Source organism: Xenopus tropicalis, chromosome 8 (assembly GCF_000004195.4).
Source record: "Xenopus tropicalis strain Nigerian chromosome 8, UCB_Xtro_10.0, whole genome shotgun sequence".
Taxonomy (NCBI): Eukaryota; Metazoa; Chordata; class Amphibia; order Anura; family Pipidae; genus Xenopus; species Xenopus tropicalis.
Window position 1 is genome coordinate 43,969,299 of NC_030684.2, and position 24,130 is coordinate 43,993,428.

Here is a 24,130-nt window from a genome sequence, read left to right on the forward strand (position 1 = left end):
ATGTTTAAACAAACTTTGACAATTTATAGTTTTTAAAAATTTACAAAGGTAACTTCCCATCTTCCAGAATCTCTGGCTCCCTGGTCTGCATCATTAATGCAGAAATGTGTGACTGACAGAGCAGAGTAAAAGCAGATTTGTTGTAACATGTCATATGGACACACTTCTCAACAGTAAATACAAGTAGTAAAAGGGCAACTTCATCAGCACCCATCCCATTTAGAGTGTTTTATTGGTTACATTCACAGCACTTCAGTCTCTTTTGCATTTGTGTTTATGCTGTTCACCAGCAGGCTTGTATCAGCTGCCAGATACAGGTGTTACAAAAGAGTGTATAACAAATTTCCTCCATACCAGTGAGTGACTTCAACAAAATAACAAAAAAAATATATATATATATAATTTTTTTTAGTGAATTTATTGAAAGGGCAAATTGTAGTTTTATGAGAATATGCGAGTGGAAGGTCTAAAGTTGTTAAACTACAACTCTGAGAATCACCTGTCAAGCTCATTTGACGTGTGTTTCAAATTGCAGTCTGATAAATAACTCTATTGCAGCTGCTCAGCAAAGAAAAAGCAAGTGATATGTGGCATATTTTTTGCTTTTCTCATAAATAACCAAGAAATAATGTTCTGTGTTTGTTAGTGACTCAGGTGAATGAGAAGGAAAGTCAGAATTGAATTTTTATACCTTATTCAAAATGCTTTCCAGGTTTTCTATCAGATAGAAAACATGGGCATGTGGGGGTTGAACTTTAGATGCCAGTCAAGAATTGTTGGACAACTCCAACACAACACAAAGCTGCCTGTCAGTAGTGAACCAGGTTAAGCAGACTGATTAACTACCATGAAGGTATCTGTTATGTTTTTGGCAATCAGTCTTTACCTGCCGGCGTGTAAGAGATGTGTGCTTGGCAGGCAATAGGTTAAGTTCAGGTAACAATGGGTACATATTGCTTTGTATGCAATCAACTGTTAGGTGCAGTTCCAGCAATGGTAGGGTTAATCATACCTGCACCTCTTCCCCCAATCAGCAACAGTAGAAACCTTTTTATAGACCCTGCCTTGCTCCTTGCCTGAATAAACATGTTCTGTTAAAGTTTCGAATTTGTGCTTTAGCTAGAAAATACCGTAAAATGCCTGTCTGACCCTGCTAATTTCTTATCCTCTGGTACTGAATTGTTGTTGATTCCTGTGTATGATTTTGGCTTGTTTCTTGGTGCTGCATGTCTCTGGTTTCTGGGGTCTATAACATCCTTTATGTGATTCCCTAACATCAAGCCTCTCAGCTTAGGGTGCCTACATGCTAGTTGCTAAGAATATCATTTTCTTAAAATCATATGTTCTTTAATCTTTACCATTGCCAACTCAAACCATCTTTTGCATATGTGTGTAATCTCTATGTAAGCAATAAATGTAATTTGGAGTAGAAAGACATTTACCCATATACCCATTTTGGATTCGGGAAGATGTTTACTTTCCAAAAACATATGGCTTTGAGGGGCAAACTTACTTTTTGGAGGTTTGAAGATGTTTTTAATTCCATATTTTAATATAACCCACTACTTTAGTTTTATCAGAATACATCCTTTGTAAAATGTTTGGTTTCCTGGGGTAAACCTACTGTTAGTGGAAGTTATTTTATTTTTTTTAAATCAAGAAAGCCAATTTCTGGAATGGTACTATGAACCTTTAGAAACAAACCAAAAGAATTATGTAAAGATAAACTTTAATACATAAAATTTCCAAAACATAGAATTTTTCAAAAACACAATTGACAGAAAATCCTTTATTGTCATAGGAAGGCAGCTTTGTAGAATCTGCAAGGAAACAAAGTTAGTAAGTTAGATCAATAGAATTAATAACACTTTCATACCACCATGCAACCACCCATAGACTTAAAAAAATGATTTTGGTCGATTTTTAACATTAAAAGAACATGATAAAGGAAAAACAGGGGAGTGACTGGGAAGTTGAATGGATTGGTAAGTGGATGTGGTGGGCAAGCCATGGAGTACAGATATTGTTGAATTCACTTGGACACCCTCTGGTGAGGTCAGCCATAGACTAAATGGCTCCTAAAACAGCCTGCAAAGTTTTGAATATCTGATGTTCTAAACTAAACACAAGAGAAAGCATTAATGTGAAAATTTGGAAGCATGGTACATTTTGTTATAGAATTACATTTCATTCAACAATGGTTACCAATTTGTAAAACTCAACTCAGCTAGTAATTGCTTACATCTGAGCCCAAAGCCAGCACTCCATTTCTTGTAAACTAGCCTGGAGTACTTTTCTGCAAAGAGGGCCCCAGCCACCTACACCTTACTACCTTGGTATTCCATACACCTAAGCTAAACTTTCACAATTGAAGGATGTGCACAAAACTTTTCCTAGCAGTTCATTACAGTACATAAATTATTCTCACCGTCACCAAAGTTATATTGTATATTTGTGACCCACACTGTCACCCATGTGCCATCACCACTAACTCCAGGGATATTGGGCTATAGGTAAAAGGTATGGTACCCTATATCCAGACACACATTCCAAGAAATTCTAAATTATTTGATGGCCATTTCAAATCAATAATTTTAATAAAGATTTCCTTTTTGTAATAAAACAATACCATCCTAACAAAGCTACAACAATCCATATTGGAAGCAAAACAATCCTAGAGTTTATTAAATGTTTAAATTGTAAAGAACAGAGATTCAGATAACAAAAAGTTCCCTTATCTGAAATACTTCAGATCCCAAGCATTCTGTATAACGGATACTACTCCTGTATTTTGGTCATTGGGTAGGCCCTAGAAACACACAGTATTCTGCAGCAGGAACAGAAAGCAAATTATTTGAAATAGCTTTAAATTATGTGTGTGCTTTCTGAATAAGCTGAATTATTCCTGGCCTTTAAATGTCAATTCAAGGGAATATATGTACATGTGAACAGGACTGTCACATAATTTAAGGGTTCTGGATCAAAAATAAATTGTTTCCACATAACTATAGCCAAGATAACTTTAAGAAAATATATATATTTAGATGAAACTTTGTATAGAGACCAACCTGATCCAGTAAGTCATCTTATCATGTCTCTCTTGTTCTTTTTAGGCTCCTTTGAGTGAATTCTTCACTGGGTGATGCACCTGAAAAAAAAGAAATAAGGCATGAATAGAATTTGAGGTAGGCAACAGGCAATAATTAGCTCCTCCCCTATGTGCCACAGAGTAATGAAATAAAGCAAACAGATTTTCTATCAAAAGCTAAACAGATAAGTATTGTTTAGAGATCTGTAAAAAAACATTAGTTAAACAATTTATGTATACATTTATTTAACTGAGAATAGGGCTATAGGAGAAGGAAAGCAAAAAACTAAGTAAGCTTTATCAGAAAGGTCTATGTAAATACATCCATAAGCACTCAGAGAAACGCTGCTCTATCAAGAGAAACACAGGATTTCTGGTCTCGTTTTTTGGAAGTATGTTGTTCTGGTGTCTGACTTCCTCTCTCCGAAACATCCCTCATTCCTGGGGCCAGAGTCTGTGCAGTTCTCTCCCCTCTACTGCTCCCCCCTCCCTCAAGAATGCTAAGAACTCCCTCCCCCCTTCCCTTAGGAATGTGTGATCTGAGCTGTAAAGACTAGAGCTACAGCAGGAAGCTATTTAAAATGGCAGCTGCTGTCTTAATCAAAGGGAGAAAGCTTCTAGAGCTGTTTACTGGTACTTAATGCTTTCTGCAGAATAAACAGGGTGTTCTAGGTGGCACAAATGTGGCGTATCTATTTGCAGTAAAATGCGAAAATGACTTTCCTTCTCCTTTATGGGCAATAGCAAGGGAAAGATATGTATTTGCTAAACATGCAGATAAGCAAAGCACAAAACAACACATTTATTCATAAACCCACTAAGGCATAAACAGTGGACATTTACGGAGATCCAAGACAAATTTCATATTCTGCCTACACAGTATGTTTAATATATCCAAACTAGACTCCCTAAGAATCAGAATCCCCCGTATACTACACCATTTGAGTCTGTGTATAAGGGGGTTCTCCCCCAAAGAGCACTGATCTCCATTACATATAGCAATCTGACTGCATTGCCTGAAGATCCTTTTCCCAAACACTTGTATATGCTAAAATGGGAAGAGATCACCTTTACCACTCTCCCAATAGAGGACTGGCTAGAAATTTGGGATAATGCAAGGAGAAGTGTGACGTGTCAGTCAGAAGGAAAGCATATATAAATCCATGTACTTTTAGTATGACACTCCTGTGAAACTCAGTCGCATGTTCCCAGGTACATCCCCACTATGTTGGAGAGGGTGCGGCCAGATGGGCACCCTACAACATATATTATGGTTATGTCCTAAAATTATATTACTATGGAAAGAAGTGGAAAAGCTACTATCCCACATCTTCTTTAGGGACATCCACCTAGATATTTATACAACATTAGTTTGCCAACCAATTTCTGATAGCACCTTGTCAGAACAGCGACTTGTAAACTATTTCTTAACAGCATCCAGGCTTGCCATTACATCACAGTGGAAAAATCCACACCCTCCCAAACTAAAAGATATATTAATCAAGGTGAAAGATATGAGGGAAATGGAATATATGACTGCCAATAGCAGGGGCGCCCAAGAGAACTGGAAAAAGGTATGGTCCAGATGGGATTATTTTATAACTAACCACTTGGACGGGGAGACAATACCCAAAACTAGCAACTTTAGTTAACCAGAGATGTAACTGAAAACTCCACTCCTCCCAAAGGTACCGGGCTTCTCCCAGTTTCTCATTAAAAGGTTAAGATGTCTATTTGCAACCTTCAAGATATAATGTATGTACATACACTTTCTTTCTGTTAGACCAATGTTTTATATCTATGCACAGGCTTCATTTGCTAACCTAAGCCTAATTTCAAGCATTAACATGGTCATAAGCCATTACTGCAATAATCTGTTCTTTGGAACTTACTGTGATAAGCAAATGTTTTGCACATGTTACATCTTGTTATTTCTATATGCCTAAAAAATCAATAAACATTTTAAGTTATTAAAAAAAAAAAAACACACATTTAAAGGGCATGTCAACCCCAAAAATAATTTTTTGCATAATGAAAGAAAACATAATTCTAAGCAACTTTCCAATATGAAATAATGAAAAATTTGTAGCATTTTAAACATTATTTGTAAATGTAATTGCTACTGAAAGCAGCATTTGCTGAACTCCTGTTTGTTACATTTTAAACAATGTTGCAAAGGTCAGTCTCCTCCAGCTAGGCAGGTCTGTCAGTCTGCTGGCTTGTGTTACATTTTTTCAACAGTCACAGCCACCAGGGCAGGGAATAGAAAACAAACACTGCTTCTAATAGCAATTATAAATACAAATAACTAAAAAACCATTACAAACTTGTAATAAATGTATATTGCAAAGCTGCTTAGAATTTTGGTTTCTTTTATTAGGAAAAAAATTATCTTTTGCATTGCCTTGTTCTTTAAAGGAACAGTGAAAAATGGGGGCATATTGCCCACACATTTAATATGACGGAAGGGCACGAATATGTTTAAGCTGGGCATAAAGCACACCAGCGTGATTATTCAGTCTGAGGTTGTTTATGCATTTTAAGTGAGGTGACAGTTAATAGAAAACCTCACCTGTGTCAGTGAATAGAGCCAGTCTCATATCTTTTACTCATCAATTGTTCAATCTTCTATCTTTATATTCATTTGTTTCTGAGCTTTTGCTGAAAAAAAACTTTCAGGGAAAAAAATCAAAATTAAATAGAGAGCTCAGTATAATCGTTTTTCCGTTTTACAGACTATAGCATACAGGTGTTGTGCATTAAAGGGGGGATAACATAACACATTCTCTTTGAAAGAAAGGCACAATTTTGTCAGCATAAAAGAGGGCATATGGCCCGCATATTCCATTTAAAAGAGGGGCAGCAATATGCATTTGCTGGGCATAAAGTATTTAAGGGGGCAGCTTAAAAATGGACACAACCTTTCAGAAAATCCAAAGAGGGGTACCTTCACTGGAATAAGTACAGCTAACATCAAGGTTAGAACTACAACTTCCCCGAGATGATCTTCAGCCAGCACACAGACCACAGCACCACAGAAGAAAGCCAAACCTCAAGCAGCTGTAACGCTCGCAACATGGATTCTCTTACTAAAGGTCCCCATACACGGGCCGATAATAGCTGCTGATATTGGTCCCTTGGACCGATTCGGCAGCTAATCGGCCCGCACATGGGCACTCCCGACGGGCCTGCCCGACCGATATCTGGCCTGAAATCGGCCAGATCTCGATTGGGCAGGTTAGAAAATCTAGTCGGAATGGGGACCGCATCGGCTCGTTGATGCGGTCCCCGTTCCGACTAGATTTTCTAACCTGCCAGATATCGCTCGGGCAGGCCCGTCGAGAGTGCCCACGTGCGGGCCGATTAGCTGCCGAATCGGTCCAAGGGACCAATATCAGCAGCTACTATCCGACTATCCCCGATCCGACTAGATTTTCTAACCTGACTAACTTTGCCTATGCCCGTCATTATAATTTGATCGTTTGGCCCTGGATTCTCCCGATATCGCCCACCCGTAGGTGGGGGATATCGGGAGAAGATCCGCTCGCTTGGTGACATCGCCAAGCGAGTGGATCTGCCCGTGTATGGGGACCTTAAGAAGTGACCAAACCAGGAGCTCTAGCTCCCAGAATGGACCAGCATAAAAATGTGGGCAGTACAGGCCCAATATCGTACACATATTCACTTTGAATGAAGGGCATGAATGTGCTTTAGCTGAGCATAAAGCAAACCAGCATAATTATTCAGTCTGGAGTTGTGTATGCATTTTGCACGAGGCGACAGTTAATAGAAAACCTCACCCATGTCGGTGAATACAGCCAGCCAATCTCATCATTTGTTCAATCTTCTATTTTTATATGCATTTATTTCTGGGTTTTTGCCGAAAGCAAACCTTCAGGGGAAAAAAATTATAGTTAGACGCAGAGCTCAGTAAAATAATTTATTTTTCCATTTTAATTACTATAAAGGTTATTAAATATAATAAAGGGCAGTGCATTAAAAGGGGCATATGACACATTCTCTTTGAAAGATGGGGGCGAAGATGCATTTGCAGGACATAAAGGATCGCATTAAAGTAGGCAGCATAAAAGAGGGCATATGGCCTGTATATTCCAACGGAGAGGCAAGAATATGCATTTGATGGGCAACAGAGATTGCTTTTAAGTGGGGCAGCATAAAAGATGGCAGATGACCCACATATTCCATTTGAAGAAGGGGCAGGAATATGCATTTGTTGGGCATGTAGTATTTAAAAATGGACACAACCTTTCAGAAAATCCAAAGAGGGGTACCTTCACTGGAATTAGTACAGCACACATCATCAAGGTTCGAACTACAACTTCCACGAGATGATCTGCAGCCAGCACACAGACCATACGCCACAGAAGGCCAAACCTCTAGCAGCTGTACCGCTCGCAACATGGATTCCCTTACTAAGTAGTGACCAACCCAGGAGCTCTAGATGCCAGGATGCACCAGCATAAAAGTGAGTGGCAGTAAAGGGTGCATATTATACAAGTATTCTCTTTGACGGAAGGGCATGAATATGTTTTTAATGGACATTAAGGATTGCGTTAATGGGAGAACATAAAAGAGGGCATGTGGTTTGCATATTTCATTTGAAGGAGGGGCAGAAATGTGCACTAGATGGGTATGACATATTGTATTATTTGTAGCAGCATAAAAGAGTGCATATCCCGACGGAGGGGCAAGAATATGCATTTGATGGGCAACAAAGATTGCTTTTAAGTGGGGCAGCATAAAAGAGGGCAGATGACCCACATATTCCATTTGAAGGAGGGGCAGGAATAAGCATTTCATGGGCAAGACGCATTGCATTATTTTTGACAGCATTAAAGAGGGCATATGACCTACATATTCCATTTGAAGGATGGGCAGGAATACGTATTTGCTGGGCATGAGGTATTTAAGGGGCAGCTTAAAAATGGACACAACCTTTCAGGAAATCCAAAGAGGGGTACCTTCACTGGAATTAGTACAGCACACATCATCAAGGTTCGAACTACAACTTCCATGAGTTGATCTGCAGCCAGCACACAGACCATACGCCACAGAAGGCCAAACCTCTAGCAGCTGTACCGCTCGCAACATGGATTCCCTTACTAAGTAGTGACCAACCCAGGAGCTCTAGCTCCCAGGATGCACCAGCATAAAAGTGAGTGGCAGTAAAGGGTGCATATTATACAAGTATTCTCTTTACCGGAAGGGCGTGAATATGTTTTTAATGGACATTAATAAGGATTGCGTTAATAGGAGAACATAAAAGAGGGCATGTGGTTTAGTTTGAAGGAGGGGCAGAAATATGCACTTGATGGGCATGACGCATTGTATTATTTGTAGCAGCATAAAAGAGGGATATGGCGTGTATATTCCGACGGAGGGGCAAGAATATGCATTTGATGGACAAGAAAGATTGCTTTTAAGTGGGGCAGCATAAAAGAGGGCAGATGACCCACATATTCCATTTGAAGAAGGGGCAGGAATATGCATTTGTTGGGCATGTAGTATTTAAAAATGGACACAACCTTTCAGAAAATCCAAAGAGGGGTACCTTCACTGGAATTAGTACAGCACACATCATCAAGGTTCGAACTACAACTTCCATGAGATGATCTGCAGCCAGCTCACAGACCATACGCCACAGAAGGCCAAACCTCTAGCAGCTGTACCGCTCGCAACATGGATTCCCTTACTAAGTAGTGACCAACCCAGGAGCTCTAGATGCCAGGATGCACCAGCATAAAAGTGAGTGGCAGTAAAGGGTGCATATTATACAAGTATTCTCTTTGACGGAAGGGCATGAATATGTTTTTAATGGACATTAAGGATTGCGTTAATGGGAGAACATAAAAGAGGGCATGTGGTTTGCATATTTCATTTGAAGGAGGGGCAGAAATGTGCACTAGATGGGTATGACATATTGTATTATTTGTAGCAGCATAAAAGAGTGCATATCCCGACGGAGGGGCAAGAATATGCATTTGATGGGCAACAAAGATTGCTTTTAAGTGGGGCAGCATAAAAGAGGGCAGATGACCCACATATTCCATTTGAAGGAGGGGCAGGAATAAGCATTTCATGGGCAAGACGCATTGCATTATTTTTGACAGCATTAAAGAGGGCATATGACCTACATATTCCATTTGAAGGATGGGCAGGAATACGTATTTGCTGGGCATGAGGTATTTAAGGGGCAGCTTAAAAATGGACACAACCTTTCAGGAAATCCAAAGAGGGGTACCTTCACTGGAATTAGTACAGCACACATCATCAAGGTTCGAACTACAACTTCCATGAGTTGATCTGCAGCCAGCACACAGACCATACGCCACAGAAGGCCAAACCTCTAGCAGCTGTACCGCTCGCAACATGGATTCCCTTACTAAGTAGTGACCAACCCAGGAGCTCTAGCTCCCAGGATGCACCAGCATAAAAGTGAGTGGCAGTAAAGGGTGCATATTATACAAGTATTCTCTTTACCGGAAGGGCGTGAATGTATTTAATGGACATTAAGGATTGCGTTAATAGGAGAACATTAACAAGGGCATGTGGTTTAGTTTGAAGGAGGGGTAGAAATTTGCACTTGATGGGCATGACGCATTGTATTATTTGTAGCAGCATAAAAGAGAGATATGGCATGTATATTCCGACGGAGGGGCAAGAATATGCATTTGATGGGCAAGAAAGATTGCTTTTAAGTGGGGCAGCATAAAAGAGGGCAGATGACCCACATATTCCATTTGAAGAAGGGGCAGGAATATGCATTTGTTGGGCATGTAGTATTTAAAAATGGACACAACCTTTCAGAAAATCCAAAGAGGGGTACCTTCACTGGAATTAGTACAGCACACATCATCAAGGTTCGAACTACAACTTCCATGAGATGATCTGCAGCCAGCACACAGACCATACGCCACAGAAGGCCAAACCTCTAGCAGCTGTACCGCTCGCAACATGGATTCCCTTACTTAGTAGTGACCAACCCAGGAGCTCTAGCTCCCAGGATGCACCAGCATAAAAGTGAGTGGCAGTAAAGGGCACATATTATACAATTATTCTCTTTGATGGAAGGGCATGAATATGTTTTTAATGGACATTAAGGATTGCGTTAATAGGAGAACATAAAAGAGGGCATGTGGTTTATTTTGAAGGAGGGGCTGAAATTTGCACTTGATGGGCATGACATATTGTATTATTTGTAGCAGCATAAAAGAGTGCATATGGCGTGTATATTCTGACGGAGGGGCAAGAATATGCATTTGATGGGCAAGAAAGATTGCTTTTAAGTGGGGCAGCATAAAAGAGGGCAGATGACCCACATATTCCATTTTAAAAAGGGGCAGGAATATGCATTTGTTGGGCATGAAGTATTTAAAAATGGACACAACCTTTCAGAAAATCCAAAGAGGGGTACCTTCACTGGAATTAGTACAGCACACATATCATCAAGGTTCGAACTACAACTTCCATGAGATGATCTGCAGCCAGCACACAGACCATACGCCACAGAAGGCCAAACCTCTAGCAGCTGTACTGCTCGCAACATGGATTCCCTTACTAAGTAGTGACCAACCCAGGAGCTCTAGCTCCCAGGATGCACCAGCATAAAAGTGAGTGGCAGTAAAGGGCGCATATTATACAAGTATTCTCTTTACCGGAAGGGCGTAAATATGTTTTTAATGGACATTAAGGATTGCGTTAATAGGAGAACATAAAAGAGGGCATGTGGTTTAGTTTGAAGGAGGGGCAGAAATATGCACTTGATGGGCATGACGCATTGTATTATTTGTAGCAGCATAAAAGAGGGATGTGGCGTGTATATTCCGACGGAGGGGCAAGAATATGCATTTGATGGACAAGAAAGATTGCTTTTAAGTGGGGCAGCATAAAAGAGGGCAGATGACCCACATATTCCATTTGAAGGAGGGGCAGGAATAAGCATTTGATGGGCAAGACGCATTGCATTATTTTTGACAGCATTAAAGAGGGCATATGACCTACATATTCCATTTGAAGGAGGGGCAGGAATACGTATTTGCTGGGCATGAGGTATTTAAGGGGCAGCTTAAAAATGGACACAACCTTTCAGGAAATCCAAAGAGGGGTACCTTCACTGGAATTAGTACAGCACACATCATCAAGGTTCGAACTACAACTTCCATGAGTTGATCTGCAGCCAGCACACAGACCATACGCCACAGAAGGCCAAACCTCTAGCAGCTGTACCGCTCGCAACATGGATTCCCTTACTAAGTAGTGACCAACCCAGGAGCTCTAGCTCCCAGGATGCACCAGCATAAAAGTGAGTGGCAGTAAAGGGTGCATATTATACAAGTATTCTCTTTACCGGAAGGGCGTGAATGTATTTAATGGACATTAAGGATTGCGTTAATAGGAGAACATTAACAAGGGCATGTGGTTTAGTTTGAAGGAGGGGTAGAAATTTGCACTTGATGGGCATGACGCATTGTATTATTTGTAGCAGCATAAAAGAGAGATATGGCATGTATATTCCGACGGAGGGGCAAGAATATGCATTTGATGGGCAAGAAAGATTGCTTTTAAGTGGGGCAGCATAAAAGAGGGCAGATGACCCACATATTCCATTTGAAGAAGGGGCAGGAATATGCATTTGTTGGGCATGTAGTATTTAAAAATGGACACAACCTTTCAGAAAATCCAAAGAGGGGTACCTTCACTGGAATTAGTACAGCACACATCATCAAGGTTCGAACTACAACTTCCATGAGATGATCTGCAGCCAGCACACAGACCATACGCCACAGAAGGCCAAACCTCTAGCAGCTGTACCGCTCGCAACATGGATTCCCTTACTTAGTAGTGACCAACCCAGGAGCTCTAGCTCCCAGGATGCACCAGCATAAAAGTGAGTGGCAGTAAAGGGCACATATTATACAATTATTCTCTTTGATGGAAGGGCATGAATATGTTTTTAATGGACATTAAGGATTGCGTTAATAGGAGAACATAAAAGAGGGCATGTGGTTTATTTTGAAGGAGGGGCTGAAATTTGCACTTGATGGGCATGACATATTGTATTATTTGTAGCAGCATAAAAGAGTGCATATGGCGTGTATATTCTGACGGAGGGGCAAGAATATGCATTTGATGGGCAAGAAAGATTGCTTTTAAGTGGGGCAGCATAAAAGAGGGCAGATGACCCACATATTCCATTTTAAAAAGGGGCAGGAATATGCATTTGTTGGGCATGAAGTATTTAAAAATGGACACAACCTTTCAGAAAATCCAAAGAGGGGTACCTTCACTGGAATTAGTACAGCACACATCATCAAGGTTCGAACTACAACTTCCATGAGATGATCTGCAGCCAGCACACAGACCATACGCCACAGAAGGCCAAACCTCTAGCAGCTGTACTGCTCGCAACATGGATTCCCTTACTAAGTAGTGACCAACCCAGGAGCTCTAGCTCCCAGGATGCACCAGCATAAAAGTGAGTGGCAGTAAAGGGCGCATATTATACAAGTATTCTCTTTACCGGAAGGGCGTAAATATGTTTTTAATGGACATTAAGGATTGCGTTAATAGGAGAACATAAAAGAGGGCATGTGGTTTAGTTTGAAGGAGGGGCAGAAATATGCACTTGATGGGCATGACGCATTGTATTATTTGTAGCAGCATAAAAGAGGGATATGGCGTGTATATTCCGACGGAGGGGCAAGAATATGCATTTGATGGACAAGAAAGATTGCTTTTAAGTGGGGCAGCATAAAAGAGGGCAGATGACCCACATATTCCATTTGAAGGAGGGGCAGGAATAAGCATTTGATGGGCAAGACGCATTGCATTATTTTTGACAGCATTAAAGAGGGCATATGACCTACATATTCCATTTGAAGGAGGGGCAGGAATACGTATTTGCTGGGCATGAGGTATTTAAGGGGCAGCTTAAAAATGGACACAACCTTTCAGGAAATCCAAAGAGGGGTACCTTCACTGGAATTAGTACAGCACACATCATCAAGGTTCGAACTACAACTTCCATGAGATGATCTGCAGCCAGCACACAGACCATACGCCACAGAAGAAGGCCAAACCTCTAGCGGCTGTACCGCTCGCAACATGGATTCCCTTACTAAGTAGTTACCAACCCAGGAGCTCCAGCTCCCAGGATGCACCAGCATAAAAGTGAGTGGCAGTAAAGGGCGCATATTATACAAGTATTCTCTTTGACGGAAGGGCGTGAATATGTTTTTAATGGACATTAAGGATTGCATTAATGGGAGAACATAAAAGAGGGCATGTGGTTTAGTTTAAAGGAGGGGCAGAAATATGCACTTGATGGGCATGACGCATTGTATTATTTATAGCAGCATAAAAGATGGCATATGGCGTGTATATTCCGACGGAGGGGCAAGAATATGCATTTGATGGCCAAGAAAGATTGCTTTTAAGTGGGGCAGCATAAAAGAGGGCAGATGACCCACATATTCCATTTGAAGGAGGCGCAGGAATATGCATTTGATGGGCAAGACGCATTGCATTATTTTTGACAGCAAAAAAAGAGGGCATATGGCCCACACATTCCATTTGAAGGAGGGGCAGGAATATACATTTGTTGGGCATGAAGTATTTAAAAATGGACACAACCTTTCAGAAAATCCAAAGAGGGGTACCTTCACTGGAATTAGTACAGCACACATCATCAAGGTTAGAACTACAACTTGCATGAGATGATCTGCAGCCAGCACACAGACCATACGCCGCAGAAGAAGGCCAAACCTCTAGCGGCTGTATCGCTCGCAACATGGATTCCCTTACTAAGTAGTGAACAACCCAGGAGCTCTAGCTCCCAGGATGCACCAGCATAGAAATATCTGGCAGTACAGGCCCCATATTATTCGCATATTCACTTTGAAGGAAGGGAATAAATGTTCTTTTATTCAGTCTGGAGTTGTTTGTGCATTTTAAATGAAGCGACAATTAATAGAAAACCTCACCTGTGTCAGTGAATAGAGCCAATCTCAGATCTTTTACTCATCATTTCTTCAATCTTCTATTTTTATATCCATTTATTTCTGGACTTTTGCCGAAAAAAACCTTCAGGGGAAAAAATTAAAAGTTATAAGCAGAGCCCACTATAATATTTTTTTTCCATTTTAATTACTATTAAAATTTAATGAATAATTAAAGTTATTAAATATAATAACAGGGAGCGCATTAAAGGGGGCATATGACATGTTCTCTTTGAAAGATGGGCACAAAAAAGCATTTGCAGGGTGTAAAGGATTGCATTAAAATGGGCAGCATAAAAGAGGGCATATAGCACACATATTCTATTTGAAGGAAGGATATGAATATGCATTTGATGTGCATGAACTATTGCAGTATTTGTCGAAGCATAAAAGAGAGCATGTGGGCCGCATATTACTTTTGACGGATGTGCATAAAGTACTGCATACTTTGTGAAAACATAAAAGAGGGCATATGACCCACATTTTCCTTTTGACGTAGGTTGAGGAATATGTATTTGATGTCCATGAAGTATTGCAGTATTTGTGAAAGCATAAAAGAGGGCATACTGCCCGCATATTACTTTTGATAGATGCGCATGAAGTGCTGCATTATTTGTGAAAGCATAAATGAGGGCATATGGCCGCATATTCCATTAGAAGGGGAGGAAGAAATATGCATTTGATGCGCATGAGGTATTACATTTTTTGAGAAAGTATAAAAAAGGGCTTATTGCCCACAAATTCCTTTTGAAGGATGCACATGAAGTATTGCATTATTTGTGAAAGCATAAACGAGGGCATATGGCCCATATATTCCATTAGAAGGGGAGGAAGAAATATGCATTTGATGCGCATGAGGTATTACATTTTTTTGAGAAAGTATAAAAGAGGGCCTATGGCCCGCATATTCCTTTTGATGGATGCGCATGAATTATTGCATTATTTGTTAAAGCATGAAAGAGGGCATATGGTCCGCATATTCCTTTTGACAGGAGGGCAGGAATATGCATTTGATGCACATGAAGTATTGCAGTATTTCTCAAAGTGTAAAAGAGGGCATATGGCCCGCATATTCCTTTTGACGGATGCGCATGAAGTATTGCATTATTTGTGATAACATGAAAGAGGGCATATGGCCCACAAATGCTTTTTGACAGAGGGGCAGGAATATGCATTTGATGTGCAAGAAATATTGCATTATTTATCATAGCGTAAAAAATGGCATATGGCCTGCATATTCCTTTTGATACAGGGGCAGGAATATGCATTTGATGTGCATGAAGTATTGCAGTATTTATCAAAGCATAAAAGAGGGCATATGGCCCGCATATTCCTTTTGACAGAGGGTCAGGAATATGCTTTTGATGTGCATGAAGTATTGCATTTTTTGAGCAAGTATAAAAAAGGGCTTATTGCCCACATTCCTTTTCAAGGATGCGCATGAAGTATTGCATTATTTGTGAAAGCATGAAAGAGGGCATATGGCCCGCATATGCTTTTGACAGAGGGGCAGGAATATGCATTTGGTGCGCATAAAGTATTGCAGTATTTGTCATAGCATAAAAGAGGGCATATGGCCTGCATATTACTTTTGACAAAGGGGCAGGAATATGCTTTTGATGTGCATGAATTATTGCATTTTTTGAGAAAGTATAAAAAAAGGGCTTATTGCCCGCATATTCCTTTTGGCAAAAGCATAAAAAAGGGCATATGGCCCGCATATTCCTTTTGAAGGATGCACATGAAGTATTGCATTATTTTTGAAAGCATGAAAGAGGACATATGGCCTGCATATTCCTTTTGACAGAAGGGCATGAATATGCATTTGATGCGCATGAATTATTGCAGTATTTGTCAAAGCATAAAAGAGGGCATATGGCCCGCATATTCCTTTTGACAGAGGGGCAGGAATATGCTTTTGATGTGCATGAATTATTGCATTTTTTGAGAAAGTATAAAAAAGGGCTTATTGCCCGCATATTCCTTTTGGCTAAAGCATGAAAGAGGGCATATGGCCCACATATGCTTCTTGACAGAGAAGCAGGAATATGCATTTGATGCACATGAAGTATTGCAGTGTTTGTCAAAGTATAAAAGAGGGCATATGGCCCGCATATTCCTTTTGATGGATGCGCATGAAGTATTGCATTATTTGTGAAAGCATGAAAGAGGGCATATGGCCCGCATATTCCTTTTGACAGAAGGGCAGGAATATGCATTTGATGCGCATTAAGTTTTCCAGTATTTGTCAAAGCATAAAAGAGGGCATATGGCCCGCATATTCCTTTTGACAGAAGGGCAGGAATATGCATTTGATGCGCATGAATTATTGCAGTATGTGTCAAAGCATAAAAGAGGGCATATGGCCCGCATATTCCTTTTGACGGATGCGCATGAAGTATTGCATTATTTGTGATAACATGAAAGAGGGCATATGGCCCACAAATGCTTTTTGACAGAGGGGCAGGAATATGCATTTGATGTGCATGAAATATTGCATTATTTATCATAGCGTAAAAAAGGGCATATGGCCCGCATATTCCTTTTGACAGAGGGGCAGGAATATGCATTTGATGTGCATGAAGTTTTGCAGTATTTGTCAAAGTATAAAAGAGTGCATATGGCCCGCATATTCCTTTTGGCTAAAGCATGAAAGAGGGCATATGGCCCGCATATGCTTCTTGACAGAGAAGCAGGAATATGCATTTGATGCACATGAAGTACTGCATTATTTGTGAAAGCATGAAAGAGGGCATATGGCCCGCATATGCTTTTGACAGAGGGGCAGGAATATGCATTTGGTGCGCATGAAGTATTGCAGTATTTATCAAAGCATTAAAGAGGGCATATGGCCCACATATTCCTTTTGACAGAAGGGCAGGAATATGCATTTGATGCGCATGAAGTTTTACAGTATTTGTCAAAGCATAAAAGAGGGCATATGGCCCGCATATTCCTTTTGACAGAAGGGCAGGAATATGCATTTGATGCGCATGAATTATTGCAGTATGTGTCAAAGCATAAAAGAGGGCATATGGCCCGCATATTCCTTTTGACGGATGCGCATGAAGTATTGCATTATTTGTGATAACATGAAAGAGGGCATATGGCCCACAAATGCTTTTTGACAGAGGGGCAGGAATATGCATTTGATGTGCATGAAATATTGCATTATTTATCATAGCGTAAAAAAGGGCATATGGCCCACATATGCTTCTTGACAGAGAAGCAGGAATATGCATTTGATGCACATGAAGTATTGCAGTGTTTGTCAAAGTATAAAAGAGGGCATATGGCCCGCATATTCCTTCTGATGGGTGCGCATGAAGTATTGCATTATTTGTGAAAGCATGAAAGAGGGCATATGGCCCGCATATTCCTTTTGACAGAAGGGCAGGAATATGCATTTGATGCGCATTAAGTTTTCCAGTATTTGTCAAAGCATAAAAGAGGGCATATGGCCCGCATATTCCTTTTGACAGAAGGGCAGGAATATGCATTTGATGCGCATTAATTATTGCAGTATGTGTCAAAGCATAAAAGAGGGCATATGGCCCGCATATTCCTTTTGACGGATGCGCATGAAGTATTGCATTATTTGTGATAACATGAAAGAGGGCATATGGCCCACAAATGCTTTTTGACAGAGGGGCAGGAATATGCATTTGATGTGCATGAAATATTGCATTATTTATCATAGCGTAAAAAAGGGCATATGGCCCGCATATTCCTTTTGACAGAGGGGCAGGAATATGCATTTGATGTGCATGAAGTTTTGCAGTATTTGTCAAAGTATAAAAGAGTGCATATGGCCCGCATATTCCTTTTGGCTAAAGCATGAAAGAGGGCATATGGCCCGCATATGCTTCTTGACAGAGAAGCAGGAATATGCATTTGATGCACATGAAGTACTGCATTATTTGTGAAAGCATGAAAGAGGGCATATGGCCCGCATATGCTTTTGACAGAGGGGCAGGAATATGCATTTGGTGCGCATGAAGTATTGCAGTATTTATCAAAGCATTAAAGAGGGCATATGGCCCACATATTCCTTTTGACAGAAGGGCAGGAATATGCATTTGATGCGCATGAAGTTTTACAGTATTTGTCAAAGAATAAAAGAGGGCATATGGCCCGCATATTCCTTTTGACAGAAGGGCAGGAATATGCATTTGATGCGCATGAATTATTGCAGTATGTGTCAAAGCATAAAAGAGGGCATATGGCCCACATATTCCTTTTGACAGAGGGGCAGGAATATGCTTTTGATGTGCATGAATTATTGCATTTTTTGAGAAAGTATAAAAAAGGGCTTATTGCCCGCATATTCCTTTTGGCTAAAGCATAAAAGAGGGCATATGACCCGCATATTCCTTTTGATGGATGCGCATGAAGTATTGCATTATTTGTGAAAGCATGAAAGAGGGCATATGGCCCGCATATTCCTTTTGACAGAAGGGCAGGAATATGCATTTGATGCGCATTAAGTTTTCCAGTAATTGTCAAAGCATAAAAGAGGGCATATGGCCCGCATATTCCTTTTGACAGAAGGGCAGGAATATGCATTTGATGCGCATGAATTATTGCAGTATGTGTCAAAGCATAAAAGAGGGCATATGGCCCGCATATTCCTTTTAGCTAAAGCATGAAAAAGGGCATATGGCCCGCATATGCTTCTTGACAGAGAAGCAGGAATATGCATTTGATGCACATGAAGTACTGCATTATTTGTGAAAGCATGAAAGAGGGCATATGGCCCGCATATACTTTTGACAGAGGGGCAGGAATATGCATTTGGTGCGCATAAAGTATTGCAGTATTTATTAAAGCATTAAAGAGGGCATATGGCCCACATATTCCTTTTGACAGAAGGGCAGGAATATGCATTTGATGCGCATGAAGTTTTACAGTATTTGTCAAAGCATAAAAGAGGGCATATGGCCCGCATATTCCTTTTGACAGAAGGGCAGGAATATGCATTTGATGCGCATGAATTATTGCAGTATGTGTCAAAGCATAAAAGAGGGCATATGGCCCGCATATTCCTTTTGACGGATGCGCATGAAGTATTGCATTATTTGTGATAACATGAAAGAGGGCATATGGCCCACAAATGCTTTTTGACAGAGGGGCAGGAATATGCATTTGATGTGCATGAAATATTGCATTATTTATCATAGCATAAAAAAGGGCATATGGCCCGCATATTCCTTTTGACAGAGGGGCAGGAATATGCATTTGATGTGCATGAAGTTTTGCAGTATTTGTCAAAGTATAAAAGAGGGCATATGGCCCGCATATCTTTTGGCTAAAGCATGAAAGAGGGCATATGGCCCGCATATGCTTCTTGACAGAGAAGCAGGAATATGCATTTGATGCACATGAAGTACTGCATTATTTGTGAAAGCATGAAAGAGGGCATATGGCCCGCATATGCTTTTGACAGAGGGGCAGGAATATGCATTTGGTGCGCATGAAGTATTGCAGTATTTATCAAAGCATTAAAGAGGGCATATGGCCCACATATTCCTTTTGACAGAAGGGCAGGAATATGCATTTGATGCGCATGAAGTTTTCCAGTATTTGTCAAAGCATAAAAGAGGGCATATGGCCCACATATTCCTTTTGACAGAGGGGCAGGAATATGTTTTGATGTGCATGAATTATTGCATTTTTTGAGAAAGTATAAAAAAGGGCTTATTGCCCGCATATTCCTTTTGGCTAAAGCATGAAAGAGGGCATATGGCCCACATATGCTTCTTGACAGAGAAGCAGGAATATGCATTTGATGCACATGAAGTATTGCAGTGTTTGTCAAAGTATAAAAGAGGGCATATGGCCCGCATATTCCTTTTGATGGATGCGCATGAAGTATTGCATTATTTGTGAAAGCATGAAAGAGGGCATATGGCCCGCATATTCCTTTTGACAGAAGGGCAGGAATATGCATTTGATGCGCATGAATTATTGCAGTATGTGTCAAAGCATAAAAGAGGGCATATGGCCCGCATATTCCTTTTGACAGATGCGCATGAAGTATTGCATTATTTGTGATAACATGAAAGAGGGCATATGGCCCACAAATGCTTTTTGACAGAGGGGCAGGAATATGCATTTGATGTGCATGAAATATTGCATTATTTATCATAGCGTAAAAAAGGGCATATGGCCCGCATATTCCTTTTGATACAGGGGCAGGAATATGCATTTGATGTGCATGAAGTATTGCAGTATTTATCAAAGCATTAAAGAGGGCATATGGCCCGCATATTCCTTTTGACAGAGGGGCAGGAATATGCATTTGATGCGCATGAAGTTTTGCAGTATTTGTCAAAGTATAAAAGAGGGCATATGGCCCGCATATTCTGTTTAGCTAAAGCATGAAAAAGGGCATATGGCCCGCATATGCTTCTTGACAGAGAAGCAGGAATATGCATTTGATGCACATGAAGTACTGCATTATTTGTGAAAGCATGAAAGAGGGCATATGGCCTGCATATGCTTTTGACAGAGGGGCAGGAATATGCATTTGGTGCGCATAAAGTATTGCAGTATTTATCAAAGCATTAAAGAGGGCATATGGCCCACATATTCCTTTTGACAGAAGGGCAGGAATATGCATTTGATGCGCATGAAGTTTTACAGTATTTGTCAAAGTATAAAAGAGGGCATATGGCCCGCATGTTCCTTTTCACAGAGGGGCAGGAATATGCATTTGATGCGCATGAAGTTTTGCAGTATTTGACAATGCATAAAAGAGGGCATATGGCCCGCATATTCCTTTTGATGGATGCGCATGAAGTATTGCATTATTTGTGAAAGCATGAAAGAGGGCATATGGCCCGCATATTCCTTTTGACAGAAGGGCAGGAATATGCATTTGATGCGCATTAAGTTTTCCAGTATTTGTCAAAGCATAAAAGAGGGCATATGGCCCGCATATTCCTTTTGACAGAAGGGCAGGAATATGCATTTGATGTGTATGAAGTATTGCAGTATTTGTGAAAGCATAAAAGAGGGCATATGGCCCGCATATTCCTTTTGACGGAGGAGCAGGAATATACATTTGATGCGCATGAAGTATTGCAGTATTTGTGAAAGCATAAAAGAGCGCATATTGCCCACATATTCCTTTTGACAGATGCGCGCATGAAGTATTACAGAACTTGTGAAAGCCTAGAAGAGGGCATATATTGCCCACATATTCCTTTTGATGGATGCGCATAAAGTATTGCAGAACTTGTGAAAGCATTGGAGAGGGCATATATTTCCCACATATTCCTTTTGATGGATGTGCTTTTAGTATTGTATTATTTGTCACAGCTTAAAAGTGGGCATATGGCCCACATATTCCTTTTGACAGAGGGGCAGGAATATGCTTTTGCTGGGCATGAAGTATTTAAGGTGGCAGATTAAAAATGGACACAACTTTTCAGAAAATCCACACAGGGGAACCTTCACTGGAAGCAGTACAGCTAACATCATCAAAGTTAGAGCCACATCTTCACTGGGAGATGATCTGCGGCTGGCACACAAACCAAACAACCACAGATGAAGCAGGCCAAACCTCTAGCATGTGTACTGCTCGCAACATGGATTCCCTTACTAAGTAGTGACCAACCCAGGAGCTCTAGCTACCTGGATGCACCAGCATAAAATCAAGTAGCAATAGAGGGGCCATACTGTACAAATATTCTCTTTGAAGGAAGGCCATGAATATGTTTCTGAAGGTCATTCATGTGAGAACATAAAAGAGGGCACGTGGCCCGCATATTCCTTTTGACGGAGGAGCAGGAATATACATTTGATGCGCATGAAGTATTGCAGTATTTGTGAAAGCATAAAAGAGCGCATATTGCCCATATATTCCTTTTGACGGATGCACGCATGAAGTATTACAGAACTTGTGAAAGCCTAGAAGAGGGCATATATTGCCCACATATTCCTTTTGATGGATGCGCATAAAGTATTGCAGAACTTGTGAAAGCATTGGAGAGGGCATATATTTCCCACATATTCCTTTTGATGGATGTGCTTTTAGTATTGTATTATTTGTCACAGCTTAAAAGTGGGCATATGGCCCACATATTCCTTTTGACAGAGGGGCAGGAATATGCTTTTGCTGGGCATGAAGTATTTAAGGTGGCAGATTAAAAATGGACACAACTTTTCAGAAAATCCACACAGGGGAACCTTCACTGGAAGCAGTACAGCTAACATCATCAAAGTTAGAGCCACATCTTCACTGGGAGATGATCTGCGGCTGGCACACAAACCAAACAACCACAGATGAAGCAGGCCAAACCTCTAGCATGTGTACTGCTCGCAACATGGATTCCCTTACTAAGTAGTGACCAACCCAGGAGCTCTAGCTACCTGGATGCACCAGCATAAAATCAAGTAGCAATAGAGGGGCCATACTGTACAAATATTCTCTTTGAAGGAAGGCCATGAATATGTTTCTGAAGGTCATTCATGTGAGAACATAAAAGAGGGCACGTGGCCCGCATATTCCTTTTGACGGAGGAGCAGGAATATACATTTGATGCGCATGAAGTATTGCAGTATTTGTGAAAGCATAAAAGAGCGCATATTGCCCATATATTCCTTTTGACGGATGCGCGCATGAAGTATTACAGAACTTGTGAAAGCCTAGAAGAGGGCATATATTGCCTACATATTCCTTTTGATGGATGCGCATAAAGTATTGCAGAACTTGTGAAAGCATTGGAGAGGGCATATATTTCCCACATATTCCTTTTGATGGATGTGCTTTTAGTATTGTATTATTTGTCACACCTTAAAAGTGGGCATATGGCCCACATATTCCTTTTGACAGAGGGGCAGGAATATGCTTTTGCTGGGCATGAAGTATTTAAGGTGGCAGATTAAAAATGGACACAACTTTTCAGAAAATCCACAGAGGGGAACCTTCACTGGAAGCAGTACAGCTAACATCATCAAAGTTAGAGCCACATCTTCACTGGGAGATGATCTGCGGCTGGCACACAAACCAAACAACCACAGATGAAGCAGGCCAAACCTCTAGCATGTGTACTGCTCGCAACATGGATTCCCTTACTAAGTAGTGACCAACCCAGGAGCTCTAGCTACCTGGATGCACCAGCATAAAATCAAGTAGCAATAGAGGGGCCATACTGTACAAATATTCTCTTTGAAGGAAGGCCATGAATATGTTTCTGATGGTCATTCATGTGAGAACATAAAAGAGGGCACGTGGCCTGCATATTCCTTTTGACGGAGGAGCAGGAATATACATTTGATGCGCATGAAGTATTGCAGTATTTGTGAAAGCATAAAAGAGCGCATATTGCCCACATATTCCTTTTGACGGATGCGCGCATTAAGTATTACAGAACTTGTGAAAGCCTAGAAGAGGGCATATATTGCCCACATATTCCTTTTGATGGATGCGCATAAAGTATTGCAGAACTTGTGAAAGCATTGGAGAGGGCATATATTTCCCACATATTCCTTTTGATGGATGTGCTTTTAGTATTGTATTATTTGTCACAGCTTAAAAGTGGGCATATGGCCCACATATTCCTTTTGACAGAGGGGCAGGAATATGCTTTTGCTGGGCATGAAGTATTTAAGGTGGCAGATTAAAAATGGACACAACTTTTCAGAAAATCCACACAGGGGAACCTTCACTGGAAGCAGTACAGCTAACATCATCAAAGTTAGAGCCACATCTTCACTGGGAGATGATCTGCGGCTGGCACACAAACCAAACAACCACAGATGAAGCAGGCCAAACCTCTAGCATGTGTACTGCTCGCAACATGGATTCCCTTACTAAGTAGTGACCAACCCAGGAGCTCTAGCTACCTGGATGCACCAGCATAAAATCAAGTAGCAATAGAGGGGCCATACTGTACAAATATTCTCTTTGAAGGAAGGCCATGAATATGTTTCTGAAGGTCATTCATGTGAGAACATAAAAGAGGGCACGTGGCCCGCATATTCCTTTTGACGGAGGAGCAGGAATATACATTTGATG

At 40.7% G+C, this 24,130-nt stretch overlaps 1 long non-coding RNA gene across 5 annotated transcripts in view; it reads right to left on the reverse strand.

Annotated features, from left to right (window-relative positions):
• Positions 1 to 1,712: 1,712 nt before the first annotated feature.
• LOC101730865 overlaps positions 1,713 to 24,130 on the reverse strand; it is a 34,939-nt gene continuing 12,521 nt past the window's right edge. For all 5 annotated transcript variants that reach the window (XR_001171662.3, XR_208905.4, XR_001171663.3 and 2 more), the window contains 5 exons: positions 14,092 to 14,191; positions 6,889 to 6,980; positions 5,661 to 5,760; positions 3,069 to 3,148; positions 1,713 to 1,820 (listed from right to left, as the gene is read on the reverse strand). This is a non-coding gene — a long non-coding RNA (uncharacterized LOC101730865). The remainder of the gene's footprint in view (positions 1,821 to 3,068; positions 3,149 to 5,660; positions 5,761 to 6,888; positions 6,981 to 14,091; positions 14,192 to 24,130) is intronic.